The 24,060-nt window shown below is 41.2% G+C and overlaps 1 pseudogene; it reads left to right on the forward strand.

The window, feature by feature from the left end:
* Window positions 1-2,324: 2,324 nt before the first annotated feature.
* The window catches only part of LOC107754743 (homeobox protein Meis1-like), a 60,008-nt pseudogene continuing 38,272 nt past the window's right edge, over window positions 2,325-24,060 (forward strand).

Here is a 24,060-nt window from a genome sequence, read left to right on the forward strand (position 1 = left end):
TGAATGTCTGTTAGATGGAGCTGTCGATTTATTTAGAGGCCCCTTGTGCATTTTTATATGCCACTTTATACTTAATCTATATGTACTGTATACTTAGTACATATTTTCCTAATTATATTTGAATTAACAAAATAAATTAAGTCTAAATTAAGTTATATAAAAAAAATTTAAGCACACTCAACCCCATTGCGCAGTTGTACAAATGTTGCCATTGATGCAAAGATATGCTCTATCTTTTTCATTTGATAATGCATCAGGCGCACAGTTCAATTTCCTCGGTAAACAGTCGGACTTGTTTTTAAACTCCCAATTTAATTTCACCTCGAACGACTCACATCTCTTTCTAAGCCCAAATTATCCGAAACGATGGCATTAACTCACTGATGCGTGCTGCAATCTGCTGACCCTCACTAAAAGGCAACCTAAACAGTGAAAGTCCTTGCCCTCATTGTGCTCTATAGCGTACTTTTATAGATGCTAATTGAAGGAACTTAATTACTTTATAATGCTACTCTGGTACTGTGACAGCAGTTAAGCGTTTGGGTAAGCACAGCTTTCATGTCATCCCGTTTGCTTCTCACATAATTGAGACAGACACAAAACTAATGTTGAGATTACAAACATCAATAAAACAATTGTGTTAACTAACTATAATATATATTAAATCTCAACCGCACATACTCAACTGAAATTAAAATAATGATTTAGATAAACAAAAACTTTATTGTCATAGTATGTACTTGAAAAATACATTATAGCCTACTTACCAATAAACGCGAGCGTGTTTATCTGTTCTACGGCGTCGGGTTAGGCATATATCTGTTCTATCTGTTGCATGAATCCTCCTTTCATTTGTGTTTAAGTCCACATTAGATCCCTCGCCCGCGCAACGCGCACCCTTCGTTTGCCGAGCGCTTTGGGAATTTGATAGTAATTTCTTGCCTGTAAATGTGCGCTGCTCTTCCGCGGAAAGCGAGGGTTGTATGATGCTCAAGGCGGCTGATAAGACACTGTTCCTTGCATTAATCGCTTCTGATCGATGACAGGTGCTCCTCAGACAAACTTCATGCACCTTGTCACCGGGTCAGTTGTATTGCCCACAATGGTGCACTTCAGCCTAAAACAGTCAGTGTGTGTCTAAAGCCTCTTATTCAGCTATTTCATTTGAGCATTTTATGGAATGTGCATTATTTATATCAACAGAGAGGTTCCTTTATTTAGGCAGAACACAAACCACTTCTCCAAATTGTAAATCTGAATATTTTGCACTGTACAGACTGACACTGAAACTACTGGAATGCCTGTTAAAAGTTCTATCCTCGACTTGGAGTGATAAGAACAGGAATATGATGACACGAAAGAGTTATTGTCGGGGGTTATTTATTTTGTAGTTCCTCTTAACTACAACATAAATAAGTATACATTCACATTTTTATATTACATATAATTATTATATTTTCTCATTGAGTAGGCTAGTATGTGTGTGTGTGTGTGTGTGTGTGTGTGTGTGTGCAAAAGGGAGAGAATGTAGCATTAGAACAAAACAGAATACGAAGACTACATTTTCCCTCCAGATTACAATATTTTCATTCCAGCCTTTCTTCATTTATGGAAGCATATCGACCGATAAATTAATGATTGATCATTCTTTGAACCAATAGACGACTTGATTCACTGTAGCACGCTTTCATTGGACACTGCACCAAACTCCTTAGATCCTACAGTAAGTGGATGAGCCCATTCACAAATGGCGGGGGTGTTTTGGCTGAGAGCGCACGCAGCACTGCTGAAGCGCAGCATATGCTGTTTCTGAATAATGATGTTTGTGTGAAATGTAATGTACACAGGCATATGGTAAAAACAATATTTCGTATTATTAGTGTAGTTCATTTCTACAGGCTTCCGCGTAAAACAGGCGTGCGGGAAAACTTCATTACGCACACTGAACATGGTTTCCAAGTTTCTCGACTATTGTAAATGACGCTCTCCCATTTGGATACTCTGATCAGAAGTGATATTAAACAGTGCGTTGAGAGTGACCTGATGTGAAAGAGCCCACGTTCCATCTGTAGCTATATTTAATGCATTGTTTTTATATAAACACCTACATGACTTTATATATTGCGTGTCTTGGCACGCATAACGAGCGCAGTGCAACCTAAAGCACAGCGCGGTCTCTGCGTGTTAGAGCTCGGTTCATGTTGAATCGTGGTAGTAGTGGTCTGCGCTTTTCTGCGTCCCACACATCTCACCCCCCCCTGCTTTGGCTGGAACTTGATGTGGCCCATCGCATTGTGCAAGACGCGACCTGTTATGGCCACCACTACTTCCGGGTTTCAGCAGTCTGGTCCAGATTCAGCTGCTCGAGCCGCGTTCAACACACACTCATTGTACACAAACGGGGAAAGGCAGCTCGCAGCATCGATCGTGGCTCCTTTAAGAAAAACTAAGCCAGAATTATCAGCCCACCTCCTCTTGATCTCATTTAGAAGCTATTGCATAAAAAATCAACTCAGGAGCCGAGAGTGATCAAAGAAACGAGAGAGAGCTTCATTTTTGTGCATTTGAGTAGTATTCTCGTTAGGGGTGCTAACCAGTGGAAGCGCGCAGAGGATCATCATTCATTCAGCACTTTGACAAGCTCGCGTTTGATTGATTGACAGCCGGAGTGGCAAAAAGCCATGAGATGCGCTAGTTTTGTTTGAGGGGCTATTTTCATACTGCTTTGGAAAAGAAGGTTTTGCTCGATCCTTGTCGCTGTCCACGGGAAAGAAGGCGAAGGGGACCTATTCGCTGAACGCGTCTGGCTGAACTTGTGGTGAAGGACTGGCTTCATCGCTCGCTTGAAAGAGGCAGTTGGGTTTTTTTGGGAAAACATATCCCACGTTTGGAATTTGCGTGCTTATTTCCTATTCACCCTGGCCTCATAGGGGATATATTTTTGATAAAAGGAAGCCGAGGGAGTGTGGAGGGCGATGGCGCAGAGGGTACGTATCCCGAAAAGTTTCTTCGACTCCGTATTGTTGAATGCAGTTGGAAATACTGAAACGTGGCCGATGACATTCAGACTCGCAGTCAAACTTTCTCTTCTTTTGCCTACCAGTTTTGTTGTAACATTCAACTTTGCATCGCTCACATTCATGCATGTGTCTTAGTTTTGAGACACTGAAACCATTTTTAAATTGAATACTTTCTAATTACGTTTGACAGGAGCAATTCCTAATTTTCTTTTAACCATAGTTTTTCTATATGCACTGCATTTGTTTAAGTTTCTTTAGTTTCGTCATGAGGACAAATAATAAAAAAAAACTTTAAAACTATTGGAATAGTTCAACTCTCATAACTAAAAGTTATTACAATACATGATATGATAATACATTGTTCAGGAATATTATTAGGGAGTTCAACAAATTCAACTCAGCTATATTGTTTATATATTCTATACAAAATAGTCTTATTTTCAAACAGCATTACAATGAAACATAGTTGTGCGCTTTAACTCGTAAAGTTGACATTTACGGGTTGGCCACTTTTTCTTTGCATTTGTAATCAAATGTAAACAATCACAAAGTAGATTTCATCGCAACTCTCCGACCTTTTGCTTTTGATGGTGGAAGTAGCACCCTGCTGTCTTGCTTACACTCTCTAGATTTAGATTTTAAATGTGTTATGGTCTCATCATCACACTTTCCCTGCAATATCATGGAACTTATAATAATTATGATAAATTATCGATGTCACTGATTATTTTAAATAAACTAATCAAATATTACATTGAACTGTTAGGCACGATTGGACAATGTAAATTAGTGTTTAATTAGACTAACCCTAAAAGTGCTAGGTATGTTAATATTGAACTAGTGTATAATTAATTTAGTTTGACAACAGTAGGGTATAATAATCTATGCAATGTTATTACATGCAAATGACATTACTTAGTACTTCAGTTGCATTTGTAAAAATAAAAATTCACATAAAAAGTGGCACAACACAACACTGATCAGTCTTGTGATATTTTTTTGTGATGATCTCAATAAAGCTGTAGCTCAGTAGTCGATGTTGATGTGTCCGACGCTAAGTCTGTCTGTTTCAGTCTGTTTTTTAAAAAAACACATGAGTTTTGCAACATTTTTTTGGGATTTAGTGTTAAAACCACGAGATAGTCTGCTTGTACACTTGATATATTTAATTACTTTGTAATACCAGAACGTGTTTTCATTTCGCAAAAGCCATACTGTGTTGTCCGAGAATATTCGATTTATATTTTCTTTTCGTGTATTTTTTGTCCTATGTATATATTGTGTAAGAGGTAAAAGTGACAACATGGGAATGTTGCCCTTCGTGTGTGTGTGTGTGCAGTACGAAGATATAACCCACTATGGGATGGACGGAGTAGGAATCCCGAGCACGATGTACGGGGACCCGCACGCCGCCAGATCCATGCAGGCTGTTCACCTGAACCACGGGCCCCAGCTCCACTCCCACCAGTACCCGCACACAGCCCACGCCAACGCCATGCCGCCCAGCATGGGCTCATCCGTCAATGACGCTCTAAAAAGAGATAAAGACTCCATTTACGGGTACGTGTAGATAGCCAAGACATATTCTTTATGATTAACTTTGCCAGTAACACATTATTTGACCTGCAATAGTTTCTGTAAAACATATTGAGAACTTAGGGCGCCATGCATGTTTAATCTTTTAAAAAGTTACTTTTATTCTAAAAGTTGTCTCCTCTCACTTTTATATCAGTTCACCGTCTGACTGTTCGTTTTGCCTTTCTTTTTGTGACAGCGTTTTTTTTTTATTTTTTTTTTATTAGTTTGTTTTAAAAATCTTACTAATATTTCGTTTTAAACTTCAAAATTAAAGTTGATAAATACTGAATTTTAAAAAACACGATTGCGCATAAAACATCGATATGTATGTTATGTTTAAGCTATAGCTTTTTCATTGTTTAAACTTCAGGCCTAGTTATTAGTTAAATGGATCAAATGCATTTTTGGCCAGCTGCGCAAAGTGATTCCCGTGAAAATTACAACGAACACTCTCACAAAACCATAAAGGATATTTTCCACATAGCTCATAAAATGTGCAAACATATCTGGATGTGCGGAGTTACTCCAAATGCGCCTAGCATACAAAAGCTGCTCGAGCACAAGGGTTCTCATCACAGTGCTGTATATAAATGTTGTTGTCGTTTAAAACAGCGATTTATATGCAGAACGCGCCGTAGAACTTACTCTCATTCATTATGAATTAGATACGTCCCTAAGCATTTACACAAGATATAGGCCCACTATTTGAACCACGGTTAAATTGCATGCTTGGCCTAGACTCAACGTGAGCATTTCTTAGATGCTGTGACCTCGTAGCCCACTGTTTATATCGACTGCTATCTTCGATAATACGTTCAGGAATCCAAGTTACATGTGATCTGACACAGTATTAAACACAAGTAAAAAGCTCGTTATAATGTAAGTGACAACACGCTAATCGACATAAACGTACGAGTAAACACTTCATATCTATATGATCGTGGCGCAGTGGTACGCACGTACGTTTGATTGGTGACAAATTAAAAAGAGTTAATTAAATCTAAATTTCTCAAATGGAAATTAGATTGTTCTAATGCTTTCAGCAGAGACCGCTTATACACCGAGAAGGAGTTGTAAACTCTTATAAAATGGCATGTGCTAATCCAGAGCTTTCCCCGCACTGACCTCTGTGTTTTTTTTTTTTATTCCAGGCACCCTCTGTTCCCACTTCTAGCACTGATTTTTGAGAAATGTGAATTAGCCACTTGCACACCTCGAGAGCGCCACTGAATGTCATCCGCCATATTATTCCCTTGTAAAGAGACGGTAATGAAATAACTAGACGAAATTAAACAGTTTACCTTAAATGTCAGTCAAACAGGTCATCTCTCTAATGGCCACAACCCCGGGAGCAGATGAATTTTACACGGGTGTTGAATACGGTGTAGCCCGTGAGTCGTCTTGTCAGTGTCAATTTTCGGCGATATCTCTATTTTGAGAGGGAGTAAAGTTATTTAACATTCTGGATGCGTCTGATAGCTATCAGAGAAGGCCATTGGGAGAGGTTTTCCATGTCAATAGGAGTTCTGGATGCACTTGTCAGTTCGCTGTGATGACCCTTTGTGATTGTTCCCCCCTCCTTGCTTCCCTTGTATCTATAGGTACATGAACTTTGTGACAATTTCTGTCATCGGTACATCAGCTGTTTGAAGGGAAAGATGCCCATCGACTTGGTTATAGACGACAGAGAAGGAGGATCAAAATCAGACAGTGAAGAAATTACAAGATCATCGGGGCCCCTTGATCAGGTACGTGCAGGAGTCCATATCTTTTCTGGCCATTCAGCTCGTCTTTTGGGTCACTTTCTCTGCCCCGCCGTTATTTGCATACGATTAAGGCTTTTAAATTCCATCGGATTGAAAAATTTGGAATAATGTGGCCCATTATTGCTTCATTACGGTTTGATCCCGGAACTGACCCGAGGAGATTAGCTCGTGAAAGCATTGCCATAAACTTGACCTGTTTCTTGTCGATTTTAATTTAGTCCTTTCCTTCTTCTTTTCTCTCGCCCGCCTTTTTTTTAACCAAACCAAACGGTTGCGCTATCTGTAGTATCTATTACTATCAAGAACCAAACGGAAACATATCTATAGTAGGCATTTAGAGATTTGGTGCTTTGGTTTTCTGCTATTGTTCACGCTTCATTAGTTGCCTTGTCAGTGTTTTTTCCTCAGACTAGTGCGTGCAATGCTTAAGCGCAGCGTTCTACTCTCAGCCTTTTGAATAGCATAAGCAGCGCCGTCGTGTTTTAGTACCGTGTCATACAGTATTTTGCGTTTATAGGAAAATGTGTGCAATTCTGTTCCTCTGTGCCTTTTTAATATGCGGCAGCTCATACTTGTGGGATCCTTTGACGTTCTTCAACTCTAACGCACTTTCAATTCAACTATTACGCGTTGTTCAATGCTTTCATCTGGCCACGCTGCATAATATGCATATATCTATTTTAAATATAATGATATAAGATTTGGGGAAAAAATAAGTGGTCATATTAAGGGGATTAGCAGATTCACCAGCATAAAAAGTAATGAAGCGATTAGGCTAAATAATTTAAATCCGTCATCTTCCATATGGCTGAGTGATGGAATAAAGCATTGACCAGTTGTAGCTTTCCAATGACTGCGTCGGCCACCAGTTTTTATATGAGGGAGAGAAAACCCTGTCCCATTCATTACCAAACAGGGACTCCAATAAAACGACCTTTGGCTGCTTTAGTCTTTTCTACCTCGGCTGTGTTCATGATTATGTTAAAGAGCGGATCTGTACAGATAATGCATCTAATTCAAAGGAAGCATTAAACAGCATAATGTCAATTTTGTTTATAACTCTTTGAACAAAACTCTATCAGAGAGCACGTGTCAACATTTTTGAATCAATTAATTATTGAGCAGAGATGAATTTAAGCGATAACAATAAATTAGGCTTATATGAAGACCCCTGGGTACGTAGGTATATAACTTGATAAGAGCAATTTATGCTTTGCTGGAGGTCACGAATACAGATCTTTAATTGACTTTAAGATGAAGACATGTCCTATATATTTTTTTCTTGACGTGTAACACCTAAATATAAGGGTTGAGTATTAAATATTTACATCTTCATGAAAGTCTGATTCCTCAATGTAAGCTGACCAACTTTTCAGAAGTTTGCTAATGCGAGGTAGAATCTGTTTTTATTGTATTATGAATCCTAAAAAATGCCGCTGGTTAGAAATATACTCATTTAAAATTGGATGAGCGGCAAAGAGAGATTTAACACTTAAAATAAAAGTGTTTAAATAAAAGTACATGTAAAAATAAGTTTAAACTAGATACGTATGGGCGGTTTTTGGATAACAGCTACAGAGTTAAAGTTTGACTTTAGGTCCTATATGTATTTTACATCTCATTTTTTTGTGTGTGGTTACATTTCTGAGCTTGCTAGGCGGTGACATCCCTAACGAATTTGCGTCGCTCATGCATTATCTCGTTCCATATGTATTTTTAATATATGCCCTCGGGCATAAAGTTGAATTGGACTGGGATAAAAAAACTCCTTTGTGCAAATTCTCAACAATGTTAACAAGAGGGAGAGAGGCGGTTCATTTATTCAAAGGCCAATTTATTCCAGCAGGAATACTGCAGCATAAGAAAATCAGAAATATACATAGAATGTATTAAACTCCGTGGTCCAGCGCTGTGCTTTGTTTTCGTCCTCCGTGCAGCAAAGCATCGTATCAATAATGTCTCAACTCCAGCTTAGCATTGTTTTGCAAGTATCGAGTGAAGAGAAAGAGGGGCAGAGCTCAGGGGTGAAAAAGTCAGAGCCTCTCTCTCTCTTCTCTCTCTGGTGAATGCGGCCCAGCCAGTTTGGATCACGTTGTTTTCCTTGTACTGCGCTGATAAACGCGCGGCCATATGAGCGGAGGGACTAGTTAGCAGCTAGTTAACCCCTTCACTGCGGTCTTCATTCTGGAGAATCTTGTTGAAGTTTTTGGTTGTTTGACAGCTACCGTCAACATTGTATTTTTTAAGAAATTAAGCTTGAGGATCACACTATGAATTGTTTTTAAGCCAGTGATGTGAAAGCTATTGTAATTAAAGGAGATGTGTGATTATCCTACAGTGCCGTTAAGGGTGACTCTACTGGTTTTTAAACGAGATCTCACCCACAGGCCATTTTAAGAGATTTCGCTTTCTCTGTAGACCAAAACTAAGCAGTTTAGCATTAAACTCCGTGGTCCAGCGCTGTGCTTTGTTTTCGTCCTCCGTGCAGCAAAGCATCGTATCAATAATGTCTCAACTCCAGCTTAGCATTGTTTTGCAAGTATCGAGTGAAGAGAAAGAGGGGCAGAGCTCAGGGGTGAAAAAGTCAGAGCCTCTCTCTCTCTTCTCTCTCTGGTGAATGCGGCCCAGCCAGTTTGGATCACGTTGTTTTCCTTGTACTGCGCTGATAAACGCGCGGCCATATGAGCGGAGGGACTAGTTAGCAGCTAGTTAACCCCTTCACTGCGGTCTTCATTCTGGAGAATCTTGTTGAAGTTTTTGGTTGTTTGACAGCTACCACGTCACATTAAGTAATTACTACACTACTGGGGAAAAATAGTTTTACATGTAGGCTATATGAATCTAGTATTAAGTGTAGTATAATATTAAACAATATGAGCGCCACTGTAGTAGGCTAGTGTCTAAATATATAGCCTATATAATGGTTAAACTTTTTTAAACTATGCTTCATACCGGAATACTTATAAGATAACAAGCTTGATCAACCTTCAAGTGTATTTTTGTATAATGTATAATTCGTATAATGTGTTTCACTGACTTGTTGGAGAAAGTTGGATAAGTTATCTCTGAATTAAAATACTGACTGGATTGGTAAAAACACATGGCAATTTTTTCATTCAACCTAAAACTAAAATATTACTACTACTACTACTACTACTACTAACAAAATAAATAAATAAATAAAACTCTAAAATGATTTGTGTGATGGTAATGGCAACAGAACTGACAACCATTCTTCGTTATAAAACATTAAGTTAATTGAGATTATAAATTAACTAGAATTATTAAATGAATTTACATTCTTAGGAAGTAGTACAAAATAGAATTTCCCTGATTTAACACTTTTTATGCATTTATTATCATCAAGAAGACAAAACAACTTATGAAAAATAGTTTTCTTAAAAATATTTGAGTTATTTTCTTTTCTTTTCTTCTCAATCTAGGGGACACAAAAAGTTATCCTAGTTAAAGAAATCACTCTTATGATATATATTTTTTTTTTAACTTCTTACTATTCTTGTTTGAAAATAAAAAAGTGTGCTGTGTTACAGAAATAGTTAAGTGAAATTAGTCATGAATGATTGATTTTGATACAACATTTACCAACAAATACATTAAATGTCGTCAGAGTAATGACTTTATCTTTTGTTTCGGCATGTTTATTGCCTTCTTGTGCCTCAGTGCAAAGCAGGCTAATTTGTTTTCCGATGGGCTGGCTCATGGCAACTTGTTTATGACGTATTTGCTCCGTGCTGACGCTCACTGAAGGCTTGTAAACATATACTGTTTATGAGTTTTCTTTCCCCTGTGAAGTCTACAGTAACCTGAAACATTTTTCTTTATTATTATAAATGAATTGGAAGCCCAATATTATTTGCATGAGTGCGTGTATAATGTGCAGAGAAAGAGAGCTTCCATCTAAGACCCAACACAATGAAAATGCAATGAATTGGAATGCCTCACCGATCATAGCAGAATCAGAATTTCCAGCAAGGAAAATCTTTTCATGGCGAATTAAGTGGTGGAGGAAGAAAATGGTAATGAAAAAAGGGAAAGGCACAGATGACAAACGCTGCTCCCTGGGCTACGCACTGCAGATTTAAGAACTTTAGTGCCTCAGTGCAAAGCAGGCTAATTTGTTTTCCGATGGGCTGGCTCATGGCAACTTGTTTATGACGTATTTGCTCCGTGCTGACGCTCACTGAAGGCAAAGTAAAGAGTTTGAATGCATTTCCATGGGCTGCAGCGTTTGCACAGTTGTCTTTAATTGCAGAGAGGCACTGCCATTTGCTAATGAACTCAACGCCATGAAAACCTCTGCAGTGCTTAAGACTTCAGTACTCGAGGGCTCTTTAGATTATTCCATGCGGCCTGAAGAGGGGATGAAATAATTGAAATGCTGAATAGTTTCTCTGTTTGCAGTTTCCTTTCTGTTTTGTTCAGGGCCAATTTAAAAACTAAGGGTGTTATTACAGAGTAAGCTATGTTATTAATGTATTGCATAGAGGCCACCCAGAAGTTACGTTGTTTTTGTGCTTAATAATTTGTGAAACAAAATATAATTTTGCATGATTTTTTTTTTTTTTGTAATATGCTCAGCTTTTAGTGAATGAGAATATATGGGCCTGTTTTAAAGCGTTGCATTTAGAGGGACAGTGAATATATCAAGTGTGTTGTTGTGTGCAGCAGGACAGCATTCTCTCCGCCAAGGCACTCATCTCTCCCGTAACCATCTGCATCCACACCGCCTCCACCCGCTGTTCATTTTGGCCCACATATTTACTCTTTCGCTTATGCGCCTGTGTGGTTTCCTCCGGGTGTCTGCTCACTGGTGGACTGCTCTGTGTTTTGGACATTTTTTTTATTATTAATTAGCTGTTAGATCTGTGGTGGACAAGATTGTTGGGGCAGTTATAAATAGACTCGAGTGCACCCTGGAGATGTCACTCACCCTCGGACGAGACCCTCCCCCATTCCCATGGGGCCGAGCGGCAGCCTCCCACAAGCCCCGCTGCTCTTTTGTTCAATTACAGTTAATGCAATAGTTTTCTGTTTTGTTCAGGGCCAATTTAAAAACTAAGGGTGTTATTACAGAGTAAGCTATGTTATTAATGTATTGCATAGAGGCCACCCAGAAGTTACGTTGTTTTTGTGCTTAATAATTTGTGAAACAAAATATAATTTTGCATGATTTTTTTTTTTTTTGTAATATGCTCAGCTTTTAGTGAATGAGAATATATGGGCCTGTTTTAAAGCGTTGCATAAATAATGTCACTGTTTCCCTGTCATGAGAGATTCTTTCAGTTGTTGTTATATCCTCAATGTTGAATGTATCACTTGTGCTCAAGAAAACATCTTTTTGCACTTTTGAATGAGAACCGAGTGTACAAAATCTGTTTTTATTCACTCTGTTTTTAGTCAAGTAATATTTCACGTGCTTTTGCTTTTGTCGTGAACCAAAAGTATTGTCTTTTTAAGTGTAGATTATTTGCTTCTTTTGATAGTACACTAGTTGGGCAATGTTGAAATTATTACTGTGCTATAATCATAGTCTTTGTTGAAGTAATGAGAAGGTGAGATCCCTCGTTCTTTATCTTGACAACTGTTGGCTGCTGTCAACGATTCAACAAGTGATATAAAGAACAGACATGTGACTATTTTACCCTGGCACGGGAATATTCCCACAAGCCCCGCTGCTCTTTTGTTCAATTACAGTTAATGCAATAGTTTGCTATTTTCTCGTTCTAATTATATTTTCAAGTGGGATTTGTTGTGCGTTAAAAAACATCCTTTTACGTATGGAGGCTCTGGGGTTCTCGGTCTCCAGGGTGCTGTACCATTCTTTTCCACAAAGCTCTGAATAAACAAGTTCCCTCCATTTTCTCTCTCTCTCTCTCTCTCTCGCTCTTTCTTTTACAAAGGGTTGTAGAAACTGGCAATTTCAGTTTTAACTGTTTGCTCCCTGGGCATGTGTTCTAGATTACCTCTTACGGCATACTTTTGGTATGCTGCAGAATACACCATTTTTTCCCCCTGGATATTAAAAAAAAAGCATATCTGGAGTGGCTGGCACTATTATGCCTGAGGTTTCTAGGAGACTTGTGGCAAGTCTATAAAATGCAATTTGGATTGTTTGAGAATTTTATTTTATTTTATTTTTACCTAGAAATATTTTGAGTGGTTTTAATTCAAAGAGTACCATATAAATAAAAGAGAAGAATAATCACGTTTCTCTATACATTTGTTACATATTTTCATGATAATAATTGAACTTTTTTTTCACAAGCATGTTTGTGCATATACAGTGGGTACGGAAAGTATTCAGACCCCCTTAAATTTTTCACTCTTTGTTATATTGCAGCCATTTGCTAAAATCATTTAAAGGGGTCATATGATGCTGAACGAGTCGAGAACGGCGGTTCCGGCGAAGGAGCGGTGAAAACGGTGAAAGCCGATCCGTGGGGTGCTGTGTGTACATTAATGAGGAAAAAAAATTAACTTAAATGATTTTAGCAAATGGCTGCAATATAACAAAGAGTGAAAAATTTAAGGGGGTCTGAATACTTTCCGTACCCACTGTATGTAGTAATAAACAATCTGTGGAGCAAGACCCTTAATAGATTTCCACAGAAATCGAAAGCAATTCATTCCCAGAGTTCTACTCATCGGCTTATGTAATATTTGGATTATATTTTCAGTAAGAATACAGTATTTTACCTACATTTAGCACGTGTTTTAATCCTGAGAACTGTGAATATTCATGTCAAAACCTGCATTTAAAAACACAAAATATATTTTCTGGGCCAGAATTTTCATCTCTGATACACTTTTTACATCAGAAAAGATGCTGCGGCCTTCATCTCATATTTTCCTGCTACTTTTGTGGAGGCAGCCAGTGATAAGAGGCAACATCTGTTTTGTTCTATAGTACAAGTAGACCCTGCATGGGGCTGAGTGTGTGCAGGCCCCGGCTCGCCATTGTTCCGTCCACTTCTCTTTATCCTCATGTCTGTTCCATTTGCCACATACCATCCGCCTAACAGCTGACACTTTCTCTCTATTATACACCTAAGCTTAATTGTTAATAGGATTTCTCTCTGTTTTTTTCTTCCTCCTCTTCCCAACTTGAAGGAGAATGGCTCTTATTTGATTTCATTTTGATTCGCTAGGCCAGCGAACTGGCACACACGCACACACTTATACCCTCCCTCGCTCTGGGATATAAGAGTGGTGACTGACTGGCTCTTGTTGTATTCAGAGATCTCAAGTTAGCTAGTGCATGTGAATGGACAGGCATGCACATCTTAGCTGCTATTGCTAATTCTTCTTTCTTTGTTTTTATATTTCGTGGACTATGGATATCCTGTCACTGGTAATACAATGTTTTTTTACTTACAGTCTAGTGTGTGTTCTTTAAAATAGTGCAATTGTGCATTCTGCTCTGTGAAATGAGAAATGTGTATAAGGAAGCCAGCGATTGTGTGGCGTCATTAGAATGCTCAGTGACAGGGTTTGGTTCAATCGTTCTTGTAAACTGTGCTGACTGAATTGTCGTGTGAGGTTGTAGGGCCTGGAAAGAGGATGAAAAACAATGAAATGAGGAACATCTGATAAAGCCAGCTGTCTTTGTAGCATGGGACTGTAGCCTGTGTGTGTTTCTCTGTGATCTGATGCCTGATTGTGTGCCTTATTCCCTCTCTGTCTCTCTCTTCCTTTCTGCACAGACTTCATGGAACAGAGACCATGATGATACAGCTTCTACACGCTCCGGAGGAACACCAGGACCATCCAGCGGAGGACACACATCGCACAGCGGTGACAACAGCAGCGAACAAGGTAAGGATCTGAGACACCCTATGATGCATATGAAAGGGATAATGTACAGTCAGCCTGTCATTAACAGTTACTTATCGATTAAATAAATAAAAGGGCAGGGAATATTGATTTGAGTTTATTAAAGAGACCACAGAGTGATAGGACAGAAACTAGCACAGTTAGGTAGAAAGTACGGGACAACGATTAGTTGCACAATACTTGATTGAAGCATCAACCAATCAGAGTCAAGTATTCCAGGGAGCAGTGTAATAAGTATTCTTCTATGGAAATGTCACTGACTATGCAGATGTGTCCAGCTTACCATCTGAAGCCGAGCATGTGTATGGAGAGAGTTAAAACAGATGTTTAGGCCGCTGCTGGCTGGTCATGTGGCGTAGGTCCATCAGCTGGTTGTGATAAGACTGCATTAATGAACCTTCCTCTGGGCCCATCTGGACAGGGTGTCTGAAGAAAGCAGCTGGTGATGACAGTCTAACAAAAGAGCTTTTACACTGATGGAGCTTTATGCGTTCTGTTATATTCCAGATGAAGATTCTGGAACTTTCAAAGAGAAATGAAATATTCTCAAAAAAAAAAAACTCTCTTGGGTATCTTCTTGGTAGGATTTCACTCCCAACTGAATAAAAGCTAACAAAAGCCAACTTCACTTCAACTGTAAACTGAGTCATCTACTGTTTGGCACTGTGATTGGCTAGTTCTGTGGTTTAGCCAATGAGAACCAGTGTGGGAGGTGCCGGATGGAAGGGTGGAGGAGGGTTTCAAACAAACTGTAGGCAAAAAGCAACTTCATTTATTATTGAAAGGGATGTCAAGGCAGCAGTTTGAGGGCTGCACAGCCAGCAGGCAAAGCAGGATGAGAGCAGAAAGGACCACATTATGTTCCAGATGACTGAGCAACGATTTATAGACCAGCGCCCGTTTTCTCCCTCCGCAGAGAAGGAGAGCAAAAAGAAAAAGGTCGGCCCGGCCTAGTCGGTCAAATGGCCAATGACTAATGGCCCAGTTGCTCACAACACTCTGATTGGATGCCTTAATGAGCACATTTTGTGCCAAGTTTGGGCTCCTGCTTGTGGTGACCTTTGCTCTTTATTGACCAAAGTGACACGTCATTTTTCACATACTTCCAATTATCGCCAGGCTTTTAATGTTCACCCCCCTCCTTCCTCCCCTCATGTTCCTTCACCCCAGTGTTTTGGATGAGTGTTTGTTGTGTCGTACGCTAGCGGGAAGAGGCTGAGCTATGAACCTGGACGTATGCTGAGTGTGTTCAGCTTGAACAAATGACCCAAGCACTTCAGCCCCTTCAGTCTTATTCACGCCAGTGAAGGTTTAGTGGAAGTATTATGCTAATGTGGGTTAATTGCTGATTGTGTAAAGCATAGTACATCTGTAACCCATCAACATAGACATTGGCACCATAACTGATGGTTCTAGTGGTTGCCATCCGCACCATGTTTTCCATACCGCACCTAAATAGCATCTCGGTATGACTGAGGACAGCATTTTCCTTGTTCGTGATTCTGTACCCTTCAAAGTGCGAGTGTCCCCTTAAGGGGGGAGGATAAAGCCCGCTCCTCCCTCTCTGCACTCACAGAAACTTTCTTAGTGGAGTCCAGCAGAGACTCAGCCCGGCCCATCTCTAATTAGACCCCGTTTATTAGTGTAGCGTGCTTGTATGCACCCGCATTTGTTTAACAGCCGCCCACTCGGGGGACATCTTCTTGAATTGTATCTTGAAGCCATCTTTTCTGAGCATCCACCATCAGCGGGTAAAAAGAAAACAAATCATTATTATGGACTGCTGAGTATTGCTCGCTCTGGACTCTTGGCAAGGCCAGCGCCCACCCAGATTAAAAGAGACACCCTTGGGGTGCAGCGGGAAAGCAGGCGATATGAGCCCCTACCAAAAAGGGGCAGGGCACGTGGAAAATGACATGCTCTCACATACGCAGAGATCATGCTGAGTGTTTTGAAACAAGAAACTCCTGCCAATATGTCCCCAACTGGTCCCCTCACTCGCACTCAGACTTTCCCCCCCTCCCCTCTGTATTGCACTTCTTTCTATGTGCTTATGCTTTATAATTAGCATTAACAAGCTATCTATGTTACAAATATCTGTACAACTTCTGTAAAAAGGCTCTTGTTGCTACTGCGCTGTTCCTGCATCTTTAAAACCAAAAAACGTCAGTGAATGAAATGAGAATGGCTTCTATACAGAAACAGCATCAATACAAACAAGGATACGCCTTCGAACTGCATAGGAACATTGTACCCACATGCATAACATAGTACATCTGTAACCCATCAACATAGCGATTGGCACCATAACTGATGGTTCTAGTGGTTGCCATCCGCACCATGTTTTCCATACCGCACCTAAATAGCATCTCGGTATGACTGAGGACAGCATTTTCCTTGTTCGTGATTCTGTACCCTTCAAAGTGCGAGTGTCCCCTTAAGGGGGGAGGATAAAGCCCGCTCCTCCCTCTCTGCACTCACAGAAACTTTCTTAGTGGAGTCCAGCAGAGACTCAGCCCGGCCCATCTCTAATTAGACCCCGTTTATTAGTGTAGCGTGCTTGTATGCACCCGCATTTGTTTAACAGCCGCCCACTCGGGGGACATCTTCTTGAATTGTATCTTGAAGCCATCTTTTCTGAGCATCCACCATCAGCGGGTAAAAAGAAAACAAATCATTATTATGGACTGCTGAGTATTGCTCGCTCTGGACTCTTGGCAAGGCCAGCGCCCACCCAGATTAAAAGAGACACCCTTGGGGTGCAGCGGGAAAGCAGGCGATATGAGCCCCTACCAAAAAGGGGCAGGGCACGTGGAAAATGACATGCTCTCACATACGCAGAGATCATGCTGAGTGTTTTGAAAGGCTTTGGGTTTCCTCTGCCTCATCAAAGGGTCTGGGAACAAGGTGATGACTACAGGAGTCAGATATGTATCAGCAATTACCAGGACCCATTTGCGAAAGGCCCCATGTGTGCCAAGTCAAATAGTTCCTGTGAGGCTCTTGTTATTGTCTGCATAAATTTACATGCAGAGCCGTGGACTCCAAAACTGTACTGCGGTAAGACTGTGGGAGCCAGTGAGAGCTCCAGCGAGTTACTCAAAGCGAGTTAAGAAGTTAATTTACTTCGAACGAACTTGACAAGAAAGACTATTGACGAATGTGACCATTCGGCTGCGGTGTAAACAGGTCAATGTACAGTAAAAACCCACTGAAATGTGTGAAAAATTCTTCTGCTGTAATGTTACATTGACTCGTCTGGTGCTTTTACTTGTGTCGAGAACAGCTGCAGCTAAACGTCATGCATCAAACTGATCATTATTTTGTTAGATTGATTGTGGTGAGTGCTGTTGTCATCATTGACTTAATGGTCAGTTTGCTACCGGCCTGTGTGAAGGTCAGTCTGAGCGAGAGCTCTCATTGGCTCCCGGCCACCATTTCTGATCTGCGATTGGCTGGCATCTGAGACTGACCAGCAGACACAGCCTCTGACAGGATGCCAACGAACCTCGGGGCCTGGATCCACCCACCGAGCCCCCGCCTCACGTGTTTGTCAAAGTCACCCGTTAATTGCAACGATTGTCCAGCAGACTGGAAGAGCCCAGCCCCTTTCTCTCTCGCGCTTTCTTTCTGTCTCTGAGTGCCGCCTGCATGCCTTTGCTTTTCTCATGTGCTATTTTCAGTGCTCTCCTCAATTGCTGAGTGCACTACAATGCTGATCACTATCCTTTTTGATTTTACAGCAGGGTCCTGGCTTTGTTTAGCTCAGTCACTTTGAGCTGTTAAGAGGACGCCTCTCCGCTCGCTCGCTCGCTGCTGTCTGGATGCCCTCGCTCTTTGTCTTTGTTTTTTTGCTTTAATCGTGCCTGGTGTGTGCGAGTGTTGTGCTTCAAAGAGCAATAGGAGCTCTATGTTGTCATTCAGGTGTAGTCAGTCAGTGGTTGTTCCTGCCTTACTAGATTCTCCTCTGTGCATGCAAAAGTGCTGCACACAGGAGGGGGAGGCTGAATGCTCTCTGCGCTCCCCGTGTATCAGTGGCAGCACGTTGGTGGAGTAATCTGGTTAAATCAGAGGCATAATGGCTGATAAAAGGTGTGCGGTTTTTATAGTGCAGGGATCTAAGAGCGGCACCGGGCGGCCCGAGCAGCCCCTGCTGTTTTTCTCTCTCATTCACATCACACATCACATCATACACACCCACAGAAGGAGCAGAGAAGAAAGAAAGAGAGTGAAAGGCATAGAGAAAGCAAGGGATCACAGGAAAGAGAGCAAGGTGCCAATTCCAGTAAGTGTAGGTAAGTGTTTGGAAATGCATGTGCTTGACAGGAAGTACGAAATCAAAGAGCAGTTTTTATTTCACAAAACACATCATGTCCTCTCTTTCAAGCCCCTTTGCATGATGCTTTCATGAATTTCACATTGTGCCTGCAAATGGCTAAATTTAGCTATTACGACAAAGTCAAGGAGATGCCAGCCGGTGTCAGTGAGGGGCACGAATGGAGCCGTGTCCTCAAGAGCCACTTGGTAGTTTTGTTATGTTACCTAAGGGAAGGATCCAGCATGGCGAACCTAGGGGAATCCGAACCACTGGCGTGTTTATGACCCCACTGAATCTCAGTAGTGATGGCACAACCAACAAGCTACCACTTGTTTCTCCAAAAACGATCAGCGCCAATTGTTTTATGGCCCCACTCCTGATAAGACTTTGTGTACGCAATGTGGTCCCATGGTGAAAAAAGGGGAAACGCCGCCGGTTCCCACACCAAGGAGCGTTTGCCTTTGGGATTAGGCTGATGTCCTGTGTCATGTGGGAAAAGGAGAGTGAAAAGTGAGAAAGTGCAAGCAAATAACCTGCACCCCTCCTTTCCCCATATATCAGCTGTTTCTTCTGCTTTCCTAATCATTGCCTTTAACTAGCTTTCATAGCCTGATTGAGCACCTTGTCTCTGGGCAGATAATACTCATAAAGCTGGTATGATAAAGTGTCACTGTTGTGTTTGCTCTTCTGTTTGCTCTGGGATTTAACTACTGCTGAAGTACTTCTCTTCTGTCCCCCCACCCACGATCATGTGAACTCTGGGAGATGGCTGGCTATGGCACTGTTGACATCTTTCTCTTCTTTCCACTCTTTTTTTATTCTTTGATATGAGAGTTTGGTTTAATGTGACAGTGTTCCATCTCTTCTTGTCATTTTGAAGTGGGCAATATCTGTGCCTCTAGTGGCACTTAAAATAATTGCAAGTATTTAAACAACCCAAAATTGTCACAAGCTATGTTGTGGGGCAGGACTGCTTGTTTGTTCTAACAATGGAAGACAGGGGAGTGTTTGAAACTGCAATTCTCTATGGTACCACTAGTAGTGCAGAAATTACACTCTTCACCTTTAAGGATGTTTAGCCCCAGGGAGAGGGAGTTTCGTGTTGGAGTCATTTGCTATGTGATGTTCAGTTTAAGTGGGAAGCAGATGTTAAATTTAGATCAAATGCTATAATTGTGGTGTGTTAATGATGCTGTTAAGAGGACGCCTCTCCGCTCGCTCGCTCGCTGCTGTCTGGATGCCCTCGCTCTTTGTCTTTGTTTTTTTGCTTTAATCGTGCCTGGTGTGTGCGAGTGTTGTGCTTCAAAGAGCAATAGGAGCTCTATGTTGTCATTCAGGTGTAGTCAGTCAGTGGTTGTTCCTGCCTTACTAGATTCTCCTCTGTGCATGCAAAAGTGCTGCACACAGGAGGGGGAGGCTGAATGCTCTCTGCGCTCCCCGTGTATCAGTGGCAGCACGTTGGTGGAGTAATCTGGTTAAATCAAAGGCATAATGGCTGATAAAAGGTGTGCGGTTTTTATAGTGCAGGGATCTAAGAGCGGCACCGGGCGGCCCGAGCAGCCCCTGCTGTTTTTCTCTCTCATTCACATCACACATCACATCATACACACCCACAGAAGGAGCAGAGAAGAAAGAGAGAGGGAAAAGCATAGAGAAAGCAAGGGATCACAGGAAAGAGAGCAAGGTGCCAATTCCAGTAAGTGTTTGGAAATGCATGTGCTTGACAGGAAGTACGAAATCAAAGAGCAGTTTTTATTTCACAAAACACATCATGTCCTCTCTTTCAAGCCCCTTTGCATGATGCTTTCATGAATTTCACATTGTGCCTGCAAATGGCTAAATTTAGCTATTACGACAAAGTCAAGGAGATGCCAGCCGGTGTCAGTGAGGGGCACGAATGGAGCCGTGTCCTCAAGAGCCACTTGGTAGTTTTGTTATGTTACCTAAGGGAAGGATCCAGCATGGCGAACCTAGGGGAATCCGAACCACTGGCGTGTTTATGACCCCACTGAATCTCAGTAGTGATGGCACAACCAACAAGCTACCACTTGTTTCTCCAAAAACGATCAGCGCCAATTGTTTTATGGCCCCACTCCTGATAAGACTTTGTGTACGCAATGTGGTCCCATGGTGAAAAAAGGGGAAACGCCGCCGGTTCCCACACCAAGGAGCGTTTGCCTTTGGGATTAGGCTGATGTCCTGTGTCATGTGGGAAAAGGAGAGTGAAAAGTGAGAAAGTGCAAGCAAATAACCTGCACCCCTCCTTTCCCCATATATCAGCTGTTTCTTCTGCTTTCCTAATCATTGCCTTTAACTAGCTTTCATAGCCTGATTGAGCACCTTGTCTCTGGGCAGATAATACTCATAAAGCTGGTATGATAAAGTGTCACTGTTGTGTTTGCTCTTCTGTTTGCTCTGGGATTTAACTACTGCTGAAGTACTTCTCTTCTGTCCCCCCACCCACGATCATGTGAACTCTGGGAGATGGCTGGCTATGGCACTGTTGACATCTTTCTCTTCTTTCCACTCTTTTTTTATTCTTTGATATGAGAGTTTGGTTTAATGTGACAGTGTTCCATCTCTTCTTGTCATTTTGAAGTGGGCAATATCTGTGCCTCTAGTGGCACTTAAAATAATTGCAAGTATTTAAACAACCCAAAATTGTCACAAGCTATGTTGTGGGGCAGGACTGCTTGTTTGTTCTAACAATGGAAGACAGGGGAGTGTTTGAAACTGCAATTCTCTATGGTACCACTAGTAGTGCAGAAATTACACTCTTCACCTTTAAGGATGTTTAGCCCCAGGGAGAGGGAGTTTCGTGTTGGACTCATTTGCTATGTGATGTTCAGTTTAAGTGGGAAGCAGATGTTAAATTTAGATCAAATGCTGTAATTGTGGTGTGTTAATGATGTAGATACTTTGCATCTGTCTCCATGTGTACAGGAAGTCCTTCAAAACCAATCCTTTTTTTCTTGCCAAAACCAGATTTTTGGTGTTTGCTACATATTCCCTTTACAGCCACCCACTGTCATCATCGCTCATCTGCTTGCACATTCTCAAACTTGAATATTATTTTATCTCTTTTCTCTCTTCATTAGATGTTCTGGTTAGAAACATTACTGTAAGATCAGAGCAACTGTAGAATTATTACATTGTCATTGATAGAATGGTGATAATTTTTGAAATAGCTACCCCAGGGAGAGGGAGTTTCGTGTTGGAGTCATTTGCTATGTGATGTTCAGTTTAAGTGGGAAGCAGATGTTAAATTTAGATCAAATGCTATAATTGTGGTGTGTTAATGATGTAGATACTTTGCATCTGTCTCCATGTGTACAGGAAGTCCTTCAAAACCAATCCTTTTTTTCTTGCCAAAACCAGATTTTTGGTGTTTGCTACATATTCCCTTTACAGCCACCCACTGTCATCATCGCTCATCTGCTTGCACATTCTCAAACTTGAATATTATTTTATCTCTTTTCTCTCTTCATTAGATGTTCTGGTTAGAAACATTACTGTAAGATCAGAGCAACTGTAGAATTATTACATTGTCATTGATAGAATGGTGATCATTTTTGAAATAGCTAGCAAGAAGAGATCTTTTTCTAATAAATACTTGAGATGTCCACTTCATTCATCGTTGATTCGTCAGATGCAGGGTCACTGTTAAGAGGGGTCATGTTATGTTTCGCAATTTATGTTGCCTTTCCCGATCTGCCTCTAATAGCTGGGAAACCCCTTTGCTCCGTCTGAAAAATCCCCATGCCGTGCCCCGTCATCTGATCTGTGCTGGAGAGGTTCATGTGAATTTGACAGAAATCAGCGCAGCTCATCACTGACGTGTCACAACGCATTAGGTCTGCTGTAGAAGACCGTAGTGAACATTACTCAGCACGACGTGGGAAGAGCAGTGCGCACCCACCAGGCGACTATCAGATACACATACATCCAACTTTTCAGGAAAGAGCTGATATAACCCAAAGAGATATGCTACCGCTGCTTGGCTCGCCTGATAGAGAGGGCAGGAAGGCCAAGGAGGGAGGTGAAGAGGAAGGGAAAAGAAGGGAGGGATGGAGGGGATGTTGGGAAGGGAGTCTGAAGAACAGTGAGCGACAGTAAACAAACAGGCTTTAACTCTTTGTTCATTAATCAGATGCTCTCGTGTGGCTGTGTCACATGCACTCGCCCTAGTTTATTTAGGGCTTTGATAAAGAGATTAGCAATCTCTTTTTGGGGTTATCCTCTGCCAAAAAGATGTCTCTTGTTGACGACTCTCTTCTACAATATCCCCACTGACTTGTAGGAGCTATTCTAGTCAACCACGATGAGTGCCTGATAGATTGTTTCCAAATAAAATTAGATTAAAAACATAAATCTTTCTACAGCCATCACAGGAAAAAACATTATCCCAGCAGGATAATCCTCCCGTGATCTGTAGGGATGTACATTCTTTCTCTAAGCAGGAGGCCAGTCTTTTTATTAGCGGTATCACAGTGGGTTCTAGTCCAGCTTAAAGCCACAAACAGTATTGTGCTAATTTTAGCCTCTAAAGAGGATGAGGATGAGATGCCTGCTGCTAGTTTGCCATATGCTGCCCTACCGATAATACTGCGTGAGGAATATTTTCCTGCCGATAGCGACTGGGACTGTGCGTGTGAGGTCCTGGGACTGTTACAAAGATACGTGAGCTGTCCAGAAGAGATATGAAGAAGAGACGCTTGGTAGCGGGTCAAATTGTACTGATAGACCAAATTGTATTCTCTGACAGTCAGTTTATTCTTCCATATGTCATCCTCTTCAAATTTATTGACTTTTCCAGAGCATTTGGTGTGTCAATTGCTGTTTACCCTGACATGTAAATTTACCCTGATGAATAGCAATTTTTGTATACCACTTGAGACCAAATAATTAAATTTGGGCATGTCAGAATTCCATCACAAAGACCATTAATGCATGAAGCCTAACAAAGAACGAAGGAATTTACCAGGCCTGTTTGGAGAAACCCCAGAAAGCCAATTTCATGCGAGCAAACACCACCAAAGCTCCATATTTGGGGAATTTGGCTTCCCTTGCACTGTGTGCTAAAGCTATTTGACCTTTGTATTTGTCACCAGAGACTTCTCACAGAGAGGGATTATTTGCTGGGGTGCTGGAGTTTTGGAGTGGCGGTGGACGAAGGTGTGTGCAGATGGAGACCGGTGCAAAAAGCACCAGGGGGAGGGCTGTGTTAACAACAGGCCGAAAGCTTGACCCAGGACTGACCCTTACTAAACAATCCTTTCCCAGATCCCAGCCCTGGTCTTTTGACATGGATACCTGCTGAAGGGATTTAGGGGAAAAGATAAAGACCTCCTCAAGCGTTTTTTTTTTACATTTAAGGAGTGAAAGAGAGATAACAAACAAACAAAAGTGTGTATGCTTTTAGAGGGTGTGTATGTGTATGGTGAGAGGGTGTGTTTGCCTTAATGTGTGCTTGAGAGAGAGTGAATACATGTGTGTGCAAGCATGTGTGCATGTTTTTTTTTTT

This window comes from Sinocyclocheilus rhinocerous, unplaced genomic scaffold (genome assembly GCF_001515625.1).
Source record: "Sinocyclocheilus rhinocerous isolate Xijiao unplaced genomic scaffold, SAMN03320098_v1.1 scaffold232, whole genome shotgun sequence".
In the NCBI taxonomy this organism is placed as follows: domain Eukaryota; kingdom Metazoa; phylum Chordata; class Actinopteri; order Cypriniformes; family Cyprinidae; genus Sinocyclocheilus; species Sinocyclocheilus rhinocerous.